The 13,756-nt window shown below is 50.0% G+C and overlaps 12 non-coding genes and 10 pseudogenes across 12 annotated transcripts; all 22 read left to right on the top strand.

The window, feature by feature from the left end:
- The first annotated feature begins 30 nt into the window (after positions 1–30).
- On the top strand, positions 31–149 carry LOC142561601 (5S ribosomal RNA; annotated as a pseudogene).
- Positions 150–671: 522 nt separating this feature from the next.
- LOC142562235 (5S ribosomal RNA) lies at positions 672–790 on the top strand. Its single transcript, XR_012823885.1, has one exon. It is a non-coding gene; the product is annotated as a 5S ribosomal RNA (ribosomal RNA).
- Positions 791–1,316: 526 nt separating this feature from the next.
- LOC142562223 (5S ribosomal RNA) lies at positions 1,317–1,435 on the top strand. The gene has a single exon (XR_012823884.1). It is a non-coding gene; the product is annotated as a 5S ribosomal RNA (ribosomal RNA).
- A 524-nt stretch (positions 1,436–1,959) lies between these two features.
- LOC142562101 (5S ribosomal RNA) lies at positions 1,960–2,078 on the top strand (annotated as a pseudogene).
- Positions 2,079–2,603: 525 nt separating this feature from the next.
- Positions 2,604–2,722, top strand: LOC142562321 (5S ribosomal RNA; annotated as a pseudogene).
- Positions 2,723–3,245: 523 nt separating this feature from the next.
- Positions 3,246–3,364, top strand: LOC142562211 (5S ribosomal RNA). The gene has a single exon (XR_012823882.1). It is a non-coding gene; the product is annotated as a 5S ribosomal RNA (ribosomal RNA).
- Positions 3,365–3,888: 524 nt separating this feature from the next.
- Positions 3,889–4,007, top strand: LOC142562200 (5S ribosomal RNA). The gene has a single exon (XR_012823878.1). It is a non-coding gene; the product is annotated as a 5S ribosomal RNA (ribosomal RNA).
- A 524-nt stretch (positions 4,008–4,531) lies between these two features.
- LOC142562100 (5S ribosomal RNA) lies at positions 4,532–4,650 on the top strand (annotated as a pseudogene).
- A 526-nt stretch (positions 4,651–5,176) lies between these two features.
- Positions 5,177–5,295, top strand: LOC142562465 (5S ribosomal RNA; annotated as a pseudogene).
- A 524-nt stretch (positions 5,296–5,819) lies between these two features.
- On the top strand, positions 5,820–5,938 carry LOC142561115 (5S ribosomal RNA). Its single transcript, XR_012823643.1, has one exon. It is a non-coding gene; the product is annotated as a 5S ribosomal RNA (ribosomal RNA).
- A 525-nt stretch (positions 5,939–6,463) lies between these two features.
- LOC142562188 (5S ribosomal RNA) lies at positions 6,464–6,582 on the top strand. The gene has a single exon (XR_012823874.1). It is a non-coding gene; the product is annotated as a 5S ribosomal RNA (ribosomal RNA).
- Positions 6,583–7,111: 529 nt separating this feature from the next.
- LOC142562910 (5S ribosomal RNA) lies at positions 7,112–7,230 on the top strand. The gene has a single exon (XR_012824221.1). It is a non-coding gene; the product is annotated as a 5S ribosomal RNA (ribosomal RNA).
- A 529-nt stretch (positions 7,231–7,759) lies between these two features.
- LOC142562348 (5S ribosomal RNA) lies at positions 7,760–7,878 on the top strand (annotated as a pseudogene).
- A 526-nt stretch (positions 7,879–8,404) lies between these two features.
- Positions 8,405–8,523, top strand: LOC142562099 (5S ribosomal RNA; annotated as a pseudogene).
- A 527-nt stretch (positions 8,524–9,050) lies between these two features.
- LOC142561478 (5S ribosomal RNA) lies at positions 9,051–9,169 on the top strand (annotated as a pseudogene).
- A 525-nt stretch (positions 9,170–9,694) lies between these two features.
- Positions 9,695–9,813, top strand: LOC142562891 (5S ribosomal RNA). The gene has a single exon (XR_012824202.1). It is a non-coding gene; the product is annotated as a 5S ribosomal RNA (ribosomal RNA).
- Positions 9,814–10,337: 524 nt separating this feature from the next.
- On the top strand, positions 10,338–10,456 carry LOC142562177 (5S ribosomal RNA). Its single transcript, XR_012823871.1, has one exon. It is a non-coding gene; the product is annotated as a 5S ribosomal RNA (ribosomal RNA).
- Positions 10,457–10,981: 525 nt separating this feature from the next.
- LOC142561135 (5S ribosomal RNA) lies at positions 10,982–11,100 on the top strand. The gene has a single exon (XR_012823662.1). It is a non-coding gene; the product is annotated as a 5S ribosomal RNA (ribosomal RNA).
- Positions 11,101–11,629: 529 nt separating this feature from the next.
- Positions 11,630–11,748, top strand: LOC142562347 (5S ribosomal RNA; annotated as a pseudogene).
- A 525-nt stretch (positions 11,749–12,273) lies between these two features.
- On the top strand, positions 12,274–12,392 carry LOC142562890 (5S ribosomal RNA). Its single transcript, XR_012824201.1, has one exon. It is a non-coding gene; the product is annotated as a 5S ribosomal RNA (ribosomal RNA).
- A 522-nt stretch (positions 12,393–12,914) lies between these two features.
- On the top strand, positions 12,915–13,033 carry LOC142562166 (5S ribosomal RNA). The gene has a single exon (XR_012823869.1). It is a non-coding gene; the product is annotated as a 5S ribosomal RNA (ribosomal RNA).
- Positions 13,034–13,558: 525 nt separating this feature from the next.
- Positions 13,559–13,677, top strand: LOC142561716 (5S ribosomal RNA; annotated as a pseudogene).
- Positions 13,678–13,756: the final 79 nt, after the last annotated feature.

Genomic DNA, 13,756 nt, shown 5'->3' with positions numbered 1-13,756 from the left:
TACAGGTGCAGTTGTAAACAGCACATTCTCGCCATCGGCCATACCATGCTGAATACGCCGGTTCTCGTCCGATCCCCGAAGCTAAGCAGCATTGGGCTCGGTCAGTACTTGGGAGGGAGACCACCTGGGAACACAGAGTGCTGATGGCACCGTTCTTTTTGCTTTTTTATTGCGTGCTTCTGTGACGTCTTGTTTTTTTTTTCATTTGCACAACGTGTGGGTGGTTGCATTTACTGTAACTTACGTTCAACTGGAGCCTGCTGGTAGAGCCAACGCCGAAGTGTAACACCAACAATATTCAGGCCACTACACGATATTGTACGCGGAATGATGACGGTGGTAAGCGGTATACGTAATGATGCAAAATTTAGTCGCACAAGCTTCTAACCGCTTACTTATCACACCCGCATGCAGCCCAATGACAACTCATCAATAAAGTGGCACCTTGCGGGCTGCAACGCGCGCTAAATGTGGCGCTCGCCTTGTTTTTGTGAGCACTAGCACGCACGCATGCAGCGAACAACCACAAACGGAGCGATCAACGTACACGACGCGTGCGTGTATTGTTCACGGAAAGACTGCCGCGTACGTGCTGTATGCTGTAGCAATATATTCAGCGACTGCACAACATAGCCGCACGATACAGGTGCAGTCGTAAACAGCACATTCTCGCCATCGGCCATACCATGCTGAATACGCCGGTTCTCGTCCGATCCCCGAAGCTAAGCAGCATTGGGCTCGGTCAGTACTTGGGAGGGAGACCACCTGGGAACACCGAGTGCTGATGGCACCGTTCTTTTTGCTTTTTTATTGCGTGCTTCTGTGACGTCTTGTTTTTTTTTTTCATTTGCACAACGTGTGGGTGGTTCCATTTACTGTAACTTACGTTCAATTGGAGCCTGCTGGTAGAGCCAACGCCGAAGTGTAACACCAACAATATTCAGGCCACTACACGATATTGTAGGCGGAATGACGACGGTGGTAAGCGGTATACGTAATGATGCAAAATTTAGTCGCGCAAGCTTCTAACCGCTTACTTATCACACCCGCATACAGCTCAATGACAACGCATCAATAAAGTGGCACCTTGTGGGCTGCAACGCGCGCAAAATGTGGCGCTCGCCCTCTTGTTTTTGTGAGCACTAGCACGCACGCATGCAGCGAACAACCACAAACGGAGTGATCAACGTACACGACGTGTGCGTGTATTGTTCACGGAAAGACTGCCGCGTACGTGCTGTATGCTGTAGCAATACATTCGGCGACTGCACAACATAGCAGCACGATACAGGTGCAGTCGTAAACAGCACATTCTAGCCATCGGCCATACCATGCTGAATACGCCGGTTCTCGTCCGATCCCCGAAGCTAAGCAGCATTGGGCTCGGTCAGTACTTGGGAGGGAGACCACCTGGGAACACCGAGTGCTGATGGCACCGTTCTTTTTGCTTTTTTATTGCGTGCTTCTGTGACGTCTTGTTTTTTTTTCATTTGCACAACGTGTGGGTGGTTGCATTTACTGTAACTTACGTTCAACTGGAGCCTGCTGGTAGAGCCAACGCCGAAGTGTAACACCAACAATATGCAGGCCACTACACGATATTGTACGCGCAATGATGACGGTGGTAAGCGGTCTACGTAATGATGCAAAATTTAGTCGCACAAGCTTCTAACCGCTTACTTATCACACCCGCATACAGCTCAATGACAACGCATCAATAAAGTGGCACCTTGTGGGCTGCAACGCGCGCAAAATGTGGCGCTCGCCTTCTTGTTTTTGTGAGCACTAGCACGCACGCATGCAGCGAACAACCACGAACGGAGCGATCAACGTACACGACGCGTGCGTGTATTGTTCACGGAAAGACTGCCGCGTACGTGCTGTATGCTGTAGCAATACATTCAGCGACTGCACAACATAGCAGCACGATACAGGTGCAGTCGTAAACAGCACATTCTCGCCATCGGCCATGCCATGCTGAATACGCCGGTTCTCGTCCGATCCCCGAAGCTAAGCAGCATTGGGCTCTGTCAGTACTTGGGAGGGAGACCACCTGGGAAGACCGAGTGCTGATGGTACCGTTCTTTTTGCCTTTTTATTGCGTGCTTCTCTGACGTCTTGTTTTTTTTTTCATTTGCACAACGTGTGGGTGGTTGCATTTACTGTAACTTACGTTCAACTGGAGCCTGCTGGTAGAGCCAACGCAGAAGTGTAACACCAACAATATTCAGGCCACTACACGATATTGTACGCGGAATGATGACGGTGGTAAGCGGTATACGTAATGATGCAAAATTTAGTCGCACAAGCTTCTAACCGCTTACTTATCACACCCGCATACAGCTCAATGACAACGCATCAATACAGTGGCACCTTCTGGGCTGCAACGCGCACTAAATGTGGCGCTCGCCCTCTTGTTTTTGTGAGCACTAGCACGCACGCATGCAGCAAACAACCACAAACGGAGTGATCAACGTACACGACGCGTGCGTGTATTGTTCACGGAAAGACTGCCGCGTACGTGCTGTATGCTGTAGCAATACATTCGGCGACTGCACAACATAGCAGCACGATACAGGTGCAGTCGTAAACAGCACATTCTCGCCATCGGCCATACCATGCTGAATACGCCGGTTCTCGTCCAATCCCCGAAGCTAAGCAGCATTGGCCTCGGTCAGTAATTGGGTGGGAGACCACCTGGGAACACCGAGTGCTGATGGCACCATTCTTTTGGCTTTTTTATTGCGTGCTTCTGTGACGTCTTGTTTTTTTTTATTTGCACAACGTGTGGGTGGTTGCACTTACTGTAACTTACGCTCAACTGGAGCCTGCTGGTAGAGCCAACGCCGAAATGTAACACCAACAATATTCAGGCCACTACACGATATTGTACGCGGAATGATGACGGTGGTAAGCGGTCTACGTAATGATGCAAAATTTAGTCGCACAAGCTTCTAACCACTTACTTATCACACCCGCATACAGCTCAATGACAACGCATCAATAAAGTGGCACCTTGTGGGCTGCAACGCGCGCAAAATGTGGCGCTCGCCTTCTTGTTTTTGTGAGCACTAGCACGCACGCATGCAGCGAACAACCACAAACGGAGCGATCAACGTACACGACGCGTGCGTGTATTGTTCACGGAAAGACTGCCGCGTACGTGCTGTATGCTGTAGCAATATATTCAGCGACTGCACAACATAGCAGCACGATACAGGTGCAGTCGTAAACAGCACATTCTCGCCATCGGCCATACCATGCTGAATACGCCGGTTCTCGTCCGATCCCCGAAGCTAAGCAGCATTGGGCTCGGTCAGTACTTGGGAGGGAGACCACCTGGGAACACCGAGTGCTGATGGCACCGTTCTTTTTGCTTTTTTATTGCGTGCTTCTGTGACGTCTTGTTTTTTTTTCATTTGCACAACGTGTGGGTGGTTCCATTTACTGTAACTTACGTTCAATTGGAGCCTGCTGGTAGAGCCAACGCCGAAGTGTAACACCAACAATATTCAGGCCACTACACGATATTGTAGGCGGAATGATGACGGTGGTAAGCGGTATACGTAATGACGCAAAATTTAGTCGCGCAAGCTTCTAACCGCTTACTTATCACACCCGCATACAGCTCAATGACAACGCATCAATAAAGTGGCACCTCGTGGGCTGCAACGCGCGCAAAATGTGGCGCTCGCCCTCTTGTTTTTGTGAGCACTAGCACGCACGCATGCAGCGAACAACCACAAACGGAGTGATCAACGTACACGACGTGTGCGTGTATTCTTCACGGAAAGACTGCCGCGTACGTGCTGTATGCTGTAGCAATACATTCGGCGACTGCACAACATAGCAGCACGATACAGGTGCAGTCGTAAACAGCACATTCTAGCCATCGGCCATACCATGCTGAATACGCCGGTTCTCGTCCGATCCCCGAAGCTAAGCAGCATTGGGCTCGGTCAGTACTTGGGAGGGAGACCACCTGGGAACACCGAGTGCTGATGGCACCGTTCTTTTTGCTTTTTATTGCGTGCTTCTGTGACGTCTTGTTTTTTTTTTCATTTGCACAACGTGTGGGTGGTTGCATTTACTGTAACTTACGTTCAACTGGAGCCTGCTGGTAGAGCCAACGCCGAAGTGTAACACCAACAATATTCAGGCCACTACACGATATTGTACGCGCAATGATGACGGTGGTAAGCGGTCTACGTAATGATGCAAAATTTAGTCGCACAAGCTTCTAACCGCTTACTTATCACACCCGCATACAGCTCAATGACAACGCATCAATAAAGTGGCACCTTGTGGGCTGCAACGCGCGCAAAATGTGGCGCTCGCCTTCTTGTTTTTGTGAGCACTAGCACGCACGCATGCAGCGAACAACCACAAACGGAGCGATCAACGTACACGACGCGTGCGTGTATTGTTCACGGAAAGACTGCCGCGTACGTGCTGTATGCTGTAGCAATACATTCAGCGACTGCACAACATAGCAGCACGATACAGGTGCAGTCGTAAACAGCACGTTCTCGCCATCGGCCATGCCATGCTGAATACGCCGGTTCTCGTCCGATCCCCGAAGCTAAGCAGCATTGGGCTCTGTCAGTACTTGGGAGGGAGACCACCTGGGAAGACCGAGTGCTGATGGTACCGTTCTTTTTGCTTTTTTATTGCGTGCTTCTGTGACGTCTTGTTTTTTTTTTTCATTTGCACAACGTGTGGGTGGTTGCATTTACTGTAACTTACGTTCAAGTGGAGCCTGCTGGTAGAGCCAACTCCGAAGTGTAACACCAACTATATTCAGGCCACTACACGATATTGTACGCGGAATGATGACGGTGGTAAGCGGTATACGTAATGATGCAAAATTTAGTCGCACAAGCTTCTAACCGCTTACTTATCACACCCGCATACAGCTCAATGACAACGCATCAATACAGTGGCACCTTGCGGGCTGCAACGCGCACTAAATGTGGCGCTCGCCCTCTTGTTTTTGTGAGCACTAGCACGCACGCATGCAGCAAACAACCACAAACGGAGTGATCAACGTACACGACGCGTGCGTGTATTGTTCACGGAAAGACTGCCGCGTACGTGCTGTATGCTGTAGCAATACATTCGGCGACTGCACAACATAGCAGCACGATACAGGTGCAGTCGTAAACAGCACATTCTCGCCATCGCTCATACCATGCTGAATACGCCGGTTCTCGTCCGATCCGCGAAGCTAAGCAGCATTGGGCTCGGTCAGTACTTGGGAGGGAGACCACCTGGGAACACCGGGTGCTGATGGCACCGTTCTTTTTGCTTTTTTAGTGCGTGCTTCTGTGACGTCTTGTTTTTTTTTCATTTGCACAACGTGTGGGTGGTTGCATTTACTGTAACTTACGTTCAACTGGAGCCTGCTGGTAGAGCCGACGCCGAAGTGTAACACCAACAATATTCAGGCCACTAAACGATATTGTACGCGGAATGATGACGGTGGTAAGCGGTATACGTAATGATGCAAAATTTAGTCGCACAAGCTTCTAACCGCTTACTTATCACACCCGCATACAGCTCAATGACAACGCATCAATAAAGTGGCACCTTGTGGGCTGCAACGCGCGCAAAATGAGGCGCTCGCCCTCTTGTTTTTGTGAGCACTAGCACGCACGCATGCAGCGAGGAACCACAAACGGAGTGATCAACGTACACGACGCGTGCGTGTATTGTTCACGGAAAGACTGCCGCGAACGTGCTGTATGCTGTAGCAATGCATTCGGCGACTGCACAACATAGCAGCACGATACAGGTGCAGTCGTAAGCAGCACATTCTCGCCATCGGCCATACCATGCTGAATACGCCGGTTCTCGTCCGATCCCCGAAGCTAAGCAGCATTGGGCTCGGTCAGTACTTGGGAGGGAGACCACCTGGGAACACCGAGTGCTGAGGGCACCGTTCTTTTTGCTTTTTTATTGCGTGCTTCTGTGACGTCTTGTTTTTTTTTTCATTTGCACAACGTGTGGGTGGTTGCATTTACTGTAACTTACGTTCAACTGGAGCCTGCTGGTAGAGCCAACGCCGAAGTGTAACACCAACAATATTCAGGCCACTACACGATATTGTACGCGGAATGATGACGGTGGTAAGCGGTATACGTAATGATGCAAAATTTAGTCGCACAAGCTTCTAACCGCTTACTTATCACACCCGCATACAGCTCAATGACAACGCATCAATAAAGTGGCACCTTGTGGGCTGCAACGCGCGCAAAATGTGGCGCTCGCCCTGTTGTTTTTGTGAGCACTAGCGCGCACGCATGCAGCGAACAACCACAAACGGAGTGATCAACGTACACGACGCGTGCGTGTATTGTTCTCGGAAAGACTGCCGCGTACGTGCTGTATGCTGTAGAAATACATTCGGCGACTGCACAACATAGCAGAACGATACAGGTGCAGTCGTAAACAGCAAATTCTCGCCATCGGCCATACCATGCTGAATACGCCGGTTCTCGTCCGATCCCCGAAGCTAAGCAGCATTGGGCTCGGTCAGTACTTGGGAGGGAGACCACCTGGGAACACCGAGTGCTGATGGCACCGTTATTTTTGCTTTTTTATGGCGTGCTTCTGTGACGTCTTGTTTTTTTATTTTTTCATTTGCACAACGTGTGGGTGGTTGCATTTACTGTAACTTACGTTCAACTGGAGCCTGCTGGTAGAGCCAACGCCGAAGTGTAACACCAACAATATTCAGGCCACTACACGATATTGTACGCGGAATGATGACGGTGGTAAGCGGTATACGTAATGATGCAAAATTTAGTCGCACAAGCTTCTAACCGCTTACTTATCACACCCGCATACAGCTCAATGACAACGCATCAATAAAGTGGCACCTTGTGGGCTGCAACGCGCGCAAAATGTGGCGCTCGCCCTGTTGTTTTTGTGAGCACTAGCGCGCACGCATGCAGCGAACAACCACAAACGGAGTGATCAACGTACACGACGCGTGCGTGTATTGTTCTCGGAAAGACTGCCGCGTACGTGCTGTATGCTGTAGAAATACATTCGGCGACTGCACAACATAGCAGAACGATACAGGTGCAGTCGTAAACAGCAAATTCTCGCCATCGGCCATACCATGCTGAATACGCCGGTTCTCGTCCGATCCCCGAAGCTAAACAGCATTGGGCTCGGTCAGTACTTGGGAGGGAGACCACCTGGGAACACCGAGTGCTGATGGCACCGTTATTTTTGCTTTTTTATGGCGTGCTTCTGTGACGTCTTGTTTTTTTATTTTTTCATTTGCACAACGTGTGGGTGGTTGCATTTACTCTATCTTACGTTCAACTGGAGCCTGCTGGTATTGCCAACACCGAAGTGTAACACCAACAATATTCAGGCCACTACACGATATTGTACGCGGAATGATGACGGTGGTAAGCGGTATACATAATGATGCAAAATTTAGTCGCACAAGCTTCTAACCGCTTACTTATCACACCCGCATACAGCTCAATGACAACGCATCAATAAAGTGGCACCTTGTGGGCTGCAACGCGCGCAAAATGTGGCGCTCGCCCTCTTGTTTTTGTGAGCACTAGCACGCACACATGCAGCGAACAACCACAAACGGTGTGATCAACGTACATGACGCGTGCGTGTATTGTTCACGGAAAGACTGCCGCGTACGTGCTGTATACTGTAGCAATACATTCGGCGACTGCACAACATAGCAGCACGATACAGGTGCAGTCGTAAACAGCACATTCTCGCCATCGGCCATACCATGCTGAATACGCCGGTTCTCGTCCCATCCCCGAAGCTAAGCAGCATTGGGCTCGGTCAGTACATGGGAGGGAGACCACCTGGGAACACCGAGTGCTGATGGCACCGTTCTTTTTGCTTTTTTATTGCGTGCTTCTGTGACATCTTGTTTTTTTTTTTAATTTGCACAACGTGTGGGTGGTTGCATTTACTGTAACTTACGTTCAGCTGGAGCCTGCTGGTAGAGCCAACGCCGAAGTGTAACACCAACAATATTCAGGCCACTACACGATATTGTACGCGGAATGATGACGGTGGTAAGCGGTGTACGTAATGATGCAAAATTTAGTCGCACAAGCTTCTAACCGCTTACTTATCACACCCGCATACAGCTCAATGACAACGCATCAATAAAGTGGCACCTTGTGGGCTGCAACGCGCGCAAAATGTGGCGCTCGCCCTCTTGTTTTTGTGAGCACTAGCACGCACACATGCAGCGAACAACCACAAACGGAGTGATCAATGTACATGACGCGTGCGTGTATTGTTCACGGAAAGACTGCCGCGTACGTGCTGTATGCTGTAGCAATACATTCGACGACTGCACAACATAGCAGCACGATACAGGTGCAGTCGTAAACAGCACATTCTCGCCATCGGCCATGCCATGCTGAATACGCCGGTTCTCGTCCGATCCCCGAAGCTAAGCAGCATTGGGCTCTGTCAGTACTTGGGAGGGAGACCACCTGGGAAGACCGAGTGCTGATGGTACCGTTCTTTTTGCTTTTTTATTGCGTGCTTCTGTGACGTCTTGTTTTTTTTTTTTCATTTGCACAACGTGTGGGTGGTTGCATTTACTGTAACTTACGTTCAACTGGAGCCTGCTGGTAGAGCCAACGCCGAAGTGTAACACCAACTATATTCAGGCCACTACACGATATTGTACGCGGAATGATGACGGTGGTAAGCGGTATACGTAATGATGCAAAATTTAGTCGCACAAGCTTCTAACCGCTTACTTATCACACCCGCATACAGCTCAATGACAACGCATCAATACAGTGGCACCTTGTGGGCTGCAACGCGCACTAAATGTGGCGCTCGCCCTCGTGTTTTTGTGAGCACTAGCACGCACGCATGCAGCAAACAACCACAAACGGAGTGATCAACGTACACGACACGTGCGTGTATTGTTCACGGAAAGACTGCCGCGTACGTGCTGTATGCTGTAGCAATACATTCGGCGACTGCACAACATAGCAGCACGATACAGGTGCAGTCGTAAACAGCACATTCTCGCCACCGGCCATACCATGCTGAATACGCCGGTTCTCGTCCGATCCCCGAAGCTAAGCAGCATTGGGCTCGGTCAGTACTTGGGAGGGAGACCACATGGGAACACCGAGTGCTGATGGCACCGTTCTTTTTGCTTTTTTATTGCGTGCTTCTGTGACGTCTTGTTTTTTTTTTCATTTGCACAACGTGTGGGTGGTTGCATTTACTGTAACTTACGTTCGACTGGAGCCTGCTGGTAGAGCCAACGCCGAAGTGTAAGACCAACAATATTCAGGCCACTACACGATATTGTACGCGGAATGATGACGGTGGTAAGCGGTATACGTAATGATGCAAAATTTAGTCGCACAAGCTTCTAACCGCTTACTTATCACACCCGCATACAGCTCAATGACAACGCATCAATAAAGTGGCACCTTGTGGGCTGCAACGCGCGCAAAATGTGGCGCTCGCCCTCTTGTTTTTGTGAGCACTAGCACGCACGCATGCAGTGAACAACCACAAACGGAGTGATCAAAGTACACGACGCGTGCGTGTATTGTTCACGGAAAGACTGCCGCGTACGTGCTGTATGCTGTAGCAATACATTCGGCGACTGCACAACATAGCAGCACGATACAAGTGCAGTCGTAAACAGCACATTCTCGCCATCGGCCATACCATGCTGAATACGCCGGTTCTCGTCCGATCCCCGAAGCTAAGCAGCATTGGGCTCGGTCAGTACTTGGGAGGGAGACCACCTGGGAACACCGGGTGCTGATGGCACCGTTCTTTTTGCTTTTTTAGTGCGTGCTTCTGTGACGTCTTGTTTTTTTTTCATTTGGACAACGTGTGGGTGGTTGCATTTACTGTAACTTACGTACAACTGGAGCCTGCTGGTAGAGCCAACGCCGAAGTGTAACACCCACAACATTCAGGCCACTACACGATATTGTACGCGGAATGATGACGGTGGTAAGCGGTATACGTAATGATGCAAAATTTAGTCGCACAAGCTTCTAACCGCTTACTTATCACACCCGCATACTGCTCAATGACAACGCATCAATAAAGTGGCACCTTGTGGGCTGCAACGCGCGCAAAATGAGGCGCTCGCCCTCTTGTTTTTGTGAGCACTAGCACGCACGCATGCAGCCAACAACCACAAACGGAGTGATCAACGTACACGACGCGTGCGTGTATTGTTCACGGAAAGACTGCCGCGAACGTGCTGTATGCTGTAGCAATGCATTCGGCGACTGCACAACATAGCAGCACGATACAGGTGCAGTCGTAAACAGCACATTCTCGCCATCGGCCATACCATGCTGAATACGCCGGTTCTCGTCCGATCCCCGAAGCTAAGCAGCATTGGGCTCGGTCAGTACTTGGGAGGGAGACCACCTGGGAACACCGAGTGCTGATGGCACCGTTCTTTTTGCTTTTTTATTGCGTGCTTCTGTGACGTCTTGTTTTTTTTTTCATTTGCACAACGTGTGGGTGGTTGCATTTACTGTAACTTACGTTCAACTGGAGCCTGCTGGTAGAGCCAACGCCGAAGTGTAACACCAACAATATTCAGGCCACTACACGATATTGTACGCGGAATGGTGACGGTGGTAAGCGGTATACGTAATGATGCAAAATTTAGTCGCACAAGCTTCTAACCGCTTACTTATCACACCCGCATACAGCTCAATGACAACGCATCAATAAAGTGGCACCTTGTGGGCTGCAACGCGCGCACAATGTGGCGCTCGCCCTGTTGTTTTTGTGAGCACTAGCACGCACGCATGCAGCGAACAACCACAAACGGAGTGATCAACGTACACGACGCGTGCGTGTATTGTTCTCGGAAAGACTGCCGCGTACGTGCTGTATGCTGTAGAAATACATTCGGCGACTGCACAACATAGCAGAACGATACAGGTGCAGTCGTAAACAGCAAATTCTCGCCATCGGCCATACCATGCTGAATACGCCGGTTCTCGTCCGATCCCCGAAGCTAAGCAGCATTGGGCTCGGTCAGTACTTGGGAGGTAGACCACCTGGGAACACCGAGTGCTGATGGCACCGTTATTTTTGCTTTCTTATGGCGTGCTTCTGTGACGTCTTGTTTTTTTATTTTTTCATTTGCACAACGTGTGGGTGGTTGCATTTACTCTATCTTACGTTCTACTGGAGCCTGCTGGTAGAGCCAACACCGAAGTGTAACACCAACAATATTCAGGCCACTACACGATATTGTACGCGGAATGATGACGGTGGTAAGCGGTATACATAATGATGCAAAATTTAGTCGCACAAGCTTCTAACCGCTTACTTATCACACCCGCATACAGCTCAATGACAACGCATCAATAAAGTGGCACCTTGTGGGCTGCAACGCGCGCAAAATGTGGCGCTCGCCCTCTTGTTTTTGTGAGCACTAGCACGCACACATGCAGCGAACAACCACAAACGGTGTGATCAACGTACATGACGCGTGCGTGTATTGTTCACGGAAAGACTGCCGCGTACGTGCTGTATACTGTAGCAATACATTCGGCGACTGCACAACATAGCAGCACGATACAGGTGCAGTCGTAAACAGCACATTCTCGCCATCGGCCATACCATGCTGAATACGCCGGTTCTCGTCCCATCCCCGAAGCTAAGCAGCATTGGGCTCGGTCAGTACATGGGAGGGAGACCACCTGGGAACACCGAGTGCTGATGGCACCATTCTTTTTGCTTTTTTATTGCGTGCTTCTGTGACATCTTGTTTTTTTTTTAATTTGCACAACTTGTGGGTGGTTGCATTTACTGTAACTTACGTTCAGCTGGAGCCTGCTGGTAGAGCCAACGCCGAAGTGTAACACCAACAATATTCAGGCCACTACACGATATTGTACGCGGAATGATGACGGTGGTAAGCGGTGTACGTAATGATGCAAAATTTAGTCGCACAAGCTTCTAACCGCTTACTTATCACACCCGCATACAGCTCAATGACAACGCATCAATAAAGTGGCACCTTGTGGGCTGCAACGCGCGCAAAATGTGGCGCTCGCCCTCTTGTTTTTGTGAGCACTAGCACGCACACATGCAGCGAACAACCACAAACGGAGTGATCAATGTACACGACGCGTGCGTGTATTGTTCACGGAAAGACTGCCGCGTACGTGCTGTATGCTGTAGCAATACATTCGACGACTGCACAACATAGCAGCACGATACAGGTGCAGTCGTAAACAGCACATTCTCGCCATCGGCCATACCATGCTGAATACGCCGGTTCTCGTCCGATCCCCGAAGCTAAGCAGCGTTGGGCTAGGTCAGTACTTGGGAGGGAGACCACCTGAGAACACCGAGTGCTGATGGCACCGTTCTTTTTGCTTTTTTATTGCGTGCTTCTGTGACGTCTTTTTTTTTTCATTCCCACAACGTGTGGGTGGTTGCATTTACTGTAACTTACGTTCAACTGGAGCCTGCTGGTAGAGCCAACGCCGAAGTGTAACACCAACAATATTCATGCCACTACACGATATTGTACGCGGAATGATGACGGTGGTAAGCGGTATACGTAATGATGCAAAATTTAGTCGCACAAGCTTCTAACCGCTTACTTATCACACCCGCATACAGCTCAATGACAACGCATCAATAAAGTGGCACCTTGTGGGCTGCAACGCGCGCAAAATGTGGCGCTTGCCCTCTTGTTTTTGTGAGCACTAGCACGCACGCATGCAGCGAACAACCAGTAACGGAGTGATCAACGTACACGACGCGTGCGTGTATTGCTCACGGAAAGACTGCCGCGTACGTGCTGTATGCTGTAGCAATACATTCGGCGACTGCACAACATTGCAGCACGATACAGGTGCAGTCGTAAACAGCACATTCTCGCCATCGGCCATACCATGCTGAATACGCCGGTTCTCGTCCGATCCCCGAAGCTAAGCAGCATTGGGCTCGGTCAGTACTTGGGAGGGAGACCACCTGGGAACACCGAGTGCTGATGGCACCGTTCTTTTTGCTTTTTTATTGCGTGCTTCTGTGACGTCTTGTTTTTTGTTTCATTTGCACAACGTGTGGGTGGTTGCATTTACTGTAACTTACGGTCAACTGGAGCCTGCTCGTAGAGCCAACGCCGAAGTGTAACACCAACAATATTCAGGCCACTACACGATATTGTACGCGGAATGATGACGGTGGTAAGCGGTATACGTAATGATGCAAAATTTAGTCGCACAAGCTTCTAACCGCTTACTTATCACACCCGCATAGAGCTCAATGACAACGCATCAATAAAGCGGCACCTTGTGGGCTGCAACGCGCGCAAAATGTGGCGCTCGCCCTCTTGTTTTTCTGAGCACTAGCACGCACGCATCCAGCGAACAACGACAAACGGAGTGATCAACGTACACGACGCGTGCGTGTATTGTTCACGGAAAGACTGCCGCGTACGCGCTGTATGCTGTAGCAATACATTCGGCGACTGCACAACATAGCAGCACGATACAGGTGCAGTCGTAAACAGCACATTCTCGCCATCGGCCATACCATGCTGAATACGCCGGTTCTCGTCCGATCCCCGAAGCTAAGCAGCATTGGGCTCGGTCAGTACTTGTGAGGGAGACCACCTGGGAACACCGAGTGCTGATAGCACCGTTCTTTTTGCTTTTTTATTGCGTGCTTCTGTGACGTCTTGTTTTTTTTTTCATTTGCACAACGTGTGGGTGGTTGC

The sequence above is a fragment of the Dermacentor variabilis genome, chromosome 10, assembly GCF_050947875.1.
Source record: "Dermacentor variabilis isolate Ectoservices chromosome 10, ASM5094787v1, whole genome shotgun sequence".
Classification (NCBI taxonomy): Eukaryota; Metazoa; Arthropoda; class Arachnida; order Ixodida; family Ixodidae; genus Dermacentor; species Dermacentor variabilis.
This window is presented reverse-complemented; position numbering and strand designations above follow the sequence as displayed.